At 45.1% G+C, this 6,528-nt stretch overlaps 1 pseudogene; it reads right to left on the bottom strand.

Annotated features, from left to right (window-relative positions):
* Nucleotides 1-1,030: 1,030 nt before the first annotated feature.
* On the bottom strand, nt 1,031-1,861 carry LOC147463786 (uncharacterized; annotated as a pseudogene).
* Between the last annotated feature and the right edge of the window lie 4,667 nt (nt 1,862-6,528).

Genomic DNA, 6,528 nt, shown 5'->3' with positions numbered 1-6,528 from the left:
TTGCCGCCAGACTTACATGCTTTTTCGGACTCAGATTGGGCTGGTTGTTTTGACACACGAGTGTCCACACGTGGTTTTTGTTTCATGCTTGGCAGTTCATGTATATCATGGTTGAGCAAGAAGCAACCTACTGTGGCCACTTCGAGTTGTGAGGCTGAGTACAGGGCAGTCTTCACAGCTACGGTTGAGTGTGTATGGCTCAGATGCCTTATGGCTGATTTGGGTGTTGGACAGGACACTGCAAACACTATCTATACTGACAGTCAGAGCGCATTGGCAGTTGCGAGGAACCCAGTTTTTCATTCTCGCACAAAGCACATTGAGGTGCATTACCACTATGTCAGGGAGAGGCTCTCAGCAAGAGAGATCAGCTTGGCTTATGTGCCAACACAGGACAACCTTGCAGATCTTTTCACAAAGGCATTGTCTCGTGAGAAGCTTGAAGCTTTCCACAAAGCTTTGGGCTTACTCCCCTTTGTGGACTGATCCTGTCCTCAGGGCACGGCACTTCCCTTTACTCATGTGCCAGCTCTCGTTCACCGCATCACTCCAGGGGGGATTTGTTACCATATACATGTGGTAGTGATGTGTGTGAACACAGTAGGACACCCGGGGCATTTTTTTCCTCTTTAGGAGGTTTTTTCCCCGTGCATTGTATAACGCCCATCACTCTAGGGCTATCTATCTTTCCATTGCACACTAAGTAACACACTCTCTATTGTGTGCCTTGAGCTTCCTTCGTCTTCTCCAAGCTATGTGTGTTTCTCTGCAACCCTAATTCCAACAATGCTCCTGTTGTGCGCATCTTGCTATTGGTGCATTCCAATGCTTTGCATCCGCTGAAAACAGCCTAGAGCTTTTTGGCACTGCTCTTGTTGCGCACATCTTGCAATAAGTGCATTCAAAGAGGTGGAATTTTGGGCAAGACGCTCCTCAAGCACTTTTTGTACTTTCTCAAGCACACGACATCTAGCATACATATCGACCAAGGCATTGCCAAGCCCAACAGCAGACAATTCACACCCCAAATTCACACAAATACCTCATAAACACCATGGAGCTGATGAGTGGTATAATTATACAAAAACAAGGGCAATCTGGGTTGAATGGCACGCACAGAATCACGATACCTTTGGGGCAAACCTGTAAAAGCCAACTGAAAATCAAAATAATGCACATTAAGAACTTCCAGCAAAGCTACATGCATGCACTATGTAAATCTCAAGTAGCTGAAAGTGTATCGTAGAAGATCAATAGCTGAGAACAGCTTCATGAATTTTTCCACTGAGAAGGACTACATGTTTTTCACAAGCCATGACGGCCACATGATATGTGTGAAACATAGCAATCACCAACATCCACGCACATAGAAGAGCCATTAATCATACCAAATAATTGCCGCTTCAAGTCCTCAGCCATGGTATCATTGTTGCAAACAAATATGTAGCCACCCAATGTTTCGTGTCTAGGAAGTGTTCAGCAGGAGGAAGAGACTTGAATCGTTTATCTGCACTGCCAACAATCTATGATGTTGACATGTTACCTGCTCCAAGCTTCTGACCCAAATCTCCATATCTCAAATCCCCATCAGAAAACTTTTGGTTGAAACCTTCCCCCTTCAGCATGTCTTTAGCTCTGCCCTTGGATCGTCCCTTTGCTTGCTTAATGTTCTTCTCATGAGGGGCCACAACCTTCACATCAGATCTAGACCTATCAAACTTTAGCCTCATCTGATCCGCAAAAGCAAGCTTGGTAGTTGCTACTTTCCAACTTTGATCCTCCTGCATCTCAGTGGGAGAGCGCCGATTATTGTCATTTAGACTCCAGAAAGATATATATTCTCCATCAATCCTGCAGAAGGAAAATAATCGCACAAATGATTTGGAGTCAAGACATTGGGAATAGCAGCAGATCAGGTAAAATTTAGCGCTTAGGGAAATCACAGATCAATGATTACCAATTTGGCTCACAGAAAGTGTGAATTACACAACACACAGATCCGCAAGACAAAATCAATTAGAGGACCCCTAATTTGAAACGATGCTACCAGCTACAAACAATTGGTGATAAGAAAGCGAGAGGAGCTGTTAAAAATAACGGAGGAGCTGTTACGAAATTGTTGCCACGTGGAGGCTTGAGAGCTCGAGAATCTAGACGAGGCTGCTACGCTAACGAAGTAAAAAGGGAAAACAAGTTGCAATTGGGCTCTACGTCAAGGGGTTGGAGGATGAACCGAAACCACACTAGAGGACAAAATTTGAAAAAGTGAGCCCCTTTGAAGGCCAGGGATTACGAATTGCCCACTACGCTAACGAAGTAAAGATCAAACCTTTTTGACTCTCTCTCTCTCCTCTCTCTCACGGACCTTTTCCCTCCAATCTACTATCTACTAACGTATTATGGCGGAGGGTTTCCTTCTCCACATGTCACTTTCTACGTGCTTTGACAAAGGACAAAAAAATAATAATTTGCATATCACTTGGCGTTGGATGGCGGTTCTACAGACCTTTCAATTGCGTTGGTGGCGGCTCTGGCTCTGCAATGCTTTCAAGTACACATTGAAGTACAGCAGGGAACCTCGAACCTCGGTACCTCACCTCATATTCCTTGCTCACTTACACACACACACACACATAGAGGAAGAAGAAGACGCAGAGGAGCTCGAAGGTCTGTCTCTCTCCCCTCCCCCCCCCCTCCCCCCCTCCAAGCTTACTTGCGTCTCCTACTACCTCCCCCCCCCCCCCCCCCCCCTTTGACGCCACCGTCCACATGGCAGTGTCTCTCCTGTTCTCGCATGCTGCTTCATCTTCATCTCTCCATTGGCGCAAATGCTTGGCTATCAGCTGGATAATAAGCTGAAATGACAAGATCACGCACCTACCTACCCCAAGTAGAGTCCATTCCCGTCGCCCCAGGCCTGCCAGATCCAAGCTAGATGGATTTATGGCAAGACTCGCTGCTAAGGTCGGTTGTTGAACGCTGGTGTGAAAGCTTGCTTGCCTGCTCCAAGCAGAGTCCATTCTCGTCGCCCTAGGCCTGCCAGACCCAAGCTAGATGGATTTATGGCAAGACTCGCTGCTAAGGTCGGTTGTTGAACGCTGGTGTGAAAGCTTGCTTGACAGTGGACATGGACTGTGTGCAGTCATTCATTGACCCCCACTGTGAAGTCCTAGGCTCTGCGATTGTTGTCAGTGTGCATATTCGTATGTGTCTCCTACGTTCACCAAAGAATGTACATGAGGGTACTCTGTGTGTGTGTGTGTGTGTGTGTGTGTGTGAGAGAGAGAGAGAGAGAGAGAGAGAGAGAGAGAGAGAGAGAGAGAGAGAGAGAGAGAGAGAGAGAGAGAGAGAGAGAGAGAGAGAGAGAGAGAGAGAGAGAGACACGATCTTTGTACTTCCAGCGAGCAAGAAGAGCTTGTTGCTGAGACTCTGTCCAATTCTTTTTGGGGGATCATGTTGGGCACGTCGAGCTTCGCCACTGCCTTCAGAGCCATGGGCAGGCTACAGAGAGTCGCCACCTCCATGGTAAACCCGCCTCTGAGCCAGGCTTAGCACATGGTAAACATGATCCATAGCGCCATGGCCATTTGCATGGCAATGTATTATGGTGCACCCGCCCTTGTATTCTTCACCACTGGATGACTCCATGTGTGTGTGTGTGTTTTAGAGAGACATATCCAATATGGCAGAGAGTGGACGACTCCATGTGTGTGTGTGTGTGTGTGTGTTTTAGAGAGACACATCCAATATGGCAGAGCTCTCTCTCTCTCTCTCTCTCTCTCTCTCTCTCTCTCTCTCTCTCTCTCTCTCTCTCTCTCTCTCTCTCTCTCTCTCTCTCTCTCTCTCTCTCTCTCTCTCTCTCTCTCTCTCTCTCTCTCTCTCTCTCTCTCTCTCTCTGAGAGGCTGCATGCCGGAAACAACAGCCGACGTCTCCTCACGCTGCATGGCGGGAACTTCCGCCAAGGGATTAGGGTGCAGTGAGCCGTTCCTCGCGCTGCCATGACTCGACACGGCAACAAAACTCTCTCTCTCTCTCTCTCTCTCTCTCTCTCTCTCTCTCCACCTAAGCATCGTCTGAATGTAACTTAAAAATCTATATGTTTATTGTAGGCAGCAAGTGTGCAAGCCAAGGAGAGTGGAGTCGTGTTGTGGTGAGGCAGTTCAACCAGGTAGCGCAACCAGGTAAAACGTCTTGGCTAATTTTTATTTCAATTTAATTATTTGATTTGTTTATTATTTGAGAGAGAGAGAGAGAGAGAGAGAGAGAGAGAGAGAGAGAGAGAGAGAGAGAGAGAGAGAGAGAGTTGTCAAGTGACCGAAATGGTAAATTAAAATAATCCATAATCCATAAAAATACAAGATAGAGAGAAAGAAAAGAAATGATAGTAACGTCTTCAAAAGGTTAAAAGTCCTATGAGACCAAATTGTTACATAATTGTGAAGATAAAGAGAGAAATGAAATGAAATGAAATGCTATACTAATGTTTTTAAAAGGCCAAAATGATCTATGAGACCAATTTGTTACAAAATTGTGAATGTTTTGACTTAAACTTAGGTAAATTAGGTCAAAAGGCCAAAATAACCTATGAGACCAAACTGTTACAAAAAATGTGAAGAAAGATAGAGAGAGAGAGAGAGAGAGAGAGAGAGAGAGAGAGAGAGAGAGAGAGAGAGAGAGAGAGAGAGAGAGAGAGAGAGAACGAAGTCGAATGAAATGAGATGTTATATTAACGTCTTCAAAAGGCCAAAATCAACTATGAGTCCAAACTGTTACAAATCTGTGAATAGATACCATGTCTGGGTGCTAAAAGACTAGAACAAAAATACTACTACTACTACTACTAGAATCCATCCTCATTTGCACTCTAGATATCGAGAGAGTATGGCTTATAAATGTTATATTAACGTCTTTAAAAGGCCAAAATGACCTATGAGAGAGAGAGAGAGAGTTGTCAAGTGACCGGAAATGTATGAGACCAAACTGTTACATAATTGTGAAGATAGAGAGAAAGAAATGAAATGAAATGAAATGTTATACTAATGTTTTCAAAGGCCAAAATGATCTATGAGACCAATTTGTTACAAAATTGTGAATGTTTTGACCTAAACTTAGGTAAATTAGGTCAAAAGGCCAAAATAACCTATGAGACCAAATTGTTACAAAAAATGTGAAGATAGATAGAGAGAGAGAGAGAGAGAGAGAGAGAGAGAGAGAGAGAGAGAGAGAGAGAGAGAGATAGATAGATAGTTCTATTATCGTCCTGGGAGGTCAAATATGACCTATGGGACCAAATGAACATGTCACGTGGTGTGAGTGGAGTTCATAAGTGACTCTCGATGCTCAAAAATGGCTGAAATGAGCGTCGCAATAGAGAGTCCACATCGTGGTTGGGAGAGGAAGGTATGTAGGGAGAGCTCATGGCTGAATATATGGGGAAAAGAGGACCTAATGTGGTCAAAAGCTGAGCACTCAAGTAGTGTGTGGTACTCACTCTCTCGCATTTGACGAGGGCATAAGGTGCAAAGTCGATGACACTCCTCGCCAGTGCCCCAACGTCCTGTCTCGCAGCGTAGAGAATGGGAGCTAAGACGAATGGAGGCAATGGTGCGGATCGCACTCAACGGGATGGGCTCAAGGATGTAGGAATGGGTTCGGTTACCTCGTTCCGAGAAGAAGAGAGATTTGTAGTTTGGGGCAACGTGTGTGGTGTAATGGCTGAAGCGAGAACCTCCGGATTTCTCCCAAGCCATGATACATTGGCGTTGTAAGAAGGCCTCATTAACTTGGGAGTCGATCGACACATCCTTGACCAAGTGACATGCATCCCATCTTCCAAACCATTTCTTGATATCAAGCATCCACCCCGAACTTAGTATTTTGCTCTTGCATGTCTTTTGAACCTTTTGACTTGCTTCATATGCGATTTTAGGAAGTCGATGCAAAGGGCTACGTTGTGTCTTACGCATGTACTCCACAACCCTTTCCATGCCCAAGACCTCAATGGGAAGCGATCCGGACTCAAGAAGTAAGAGCATGTAGGGTGTTTGTGTCTTGACTTGGAGAAAGTTGGTGAGAAAACGCTTTTGGACATTCTCAAACTCTTTCCAAGTAGACTTCCCGATGCTTTCACCCCACACCTCCACTCCATAAAGAAGCACCGGTGTCACCAATGTGTCAAAGAGGTACTTTTTGAGAGCCCAACACTTGATCTCTCCTGCATTGCACATGTTCTCAAATGCATAATAAGCCCTCTTTCCGGCTTCCAAGCGACGCATTGCACAATCCTTCCATTTATGATTGGATGGAACCTCAAGGCCAAGGTACTTGAAGTGATCTACCACTTCAAGTTTCTCATTGTTGTATACAATGCATGGATTTTCGTCATTGAGGGTCTTTACAAGCATAACCTTGGTTTTGGATCCATTCACGATCAGCCCGCTATGTAGGCAAAAGCGTTCCAAGACACTCATAAGCTTTTGTGCATCTTCTAAGGTATGTGCCAAGAGCACTACATCATCGGCATAAAG

This window comes from Adiantum capillus-veneris, chromosome 2 (assembly GCF_014529385.1).
Source record: "Adiantum capillus-veneris isolate H3 chromosome 2, ASM1452938v2, whole genome shotgun sequence".
In the NCBI taxonomy this organism is placed as follows: domain Eukaryota; kingdom Viridiplantae; phylum Streptophyta; class Polypodiopsida; order Polypodiales; family Pteridaceae; genus Adiantum; species Adiantum capillus-veneris.
The sequence above is the reverse complement of the archived record's forward strand: the minus strand, read 5'-3'. Positions and strand labels throughout refer to the sequence as shown.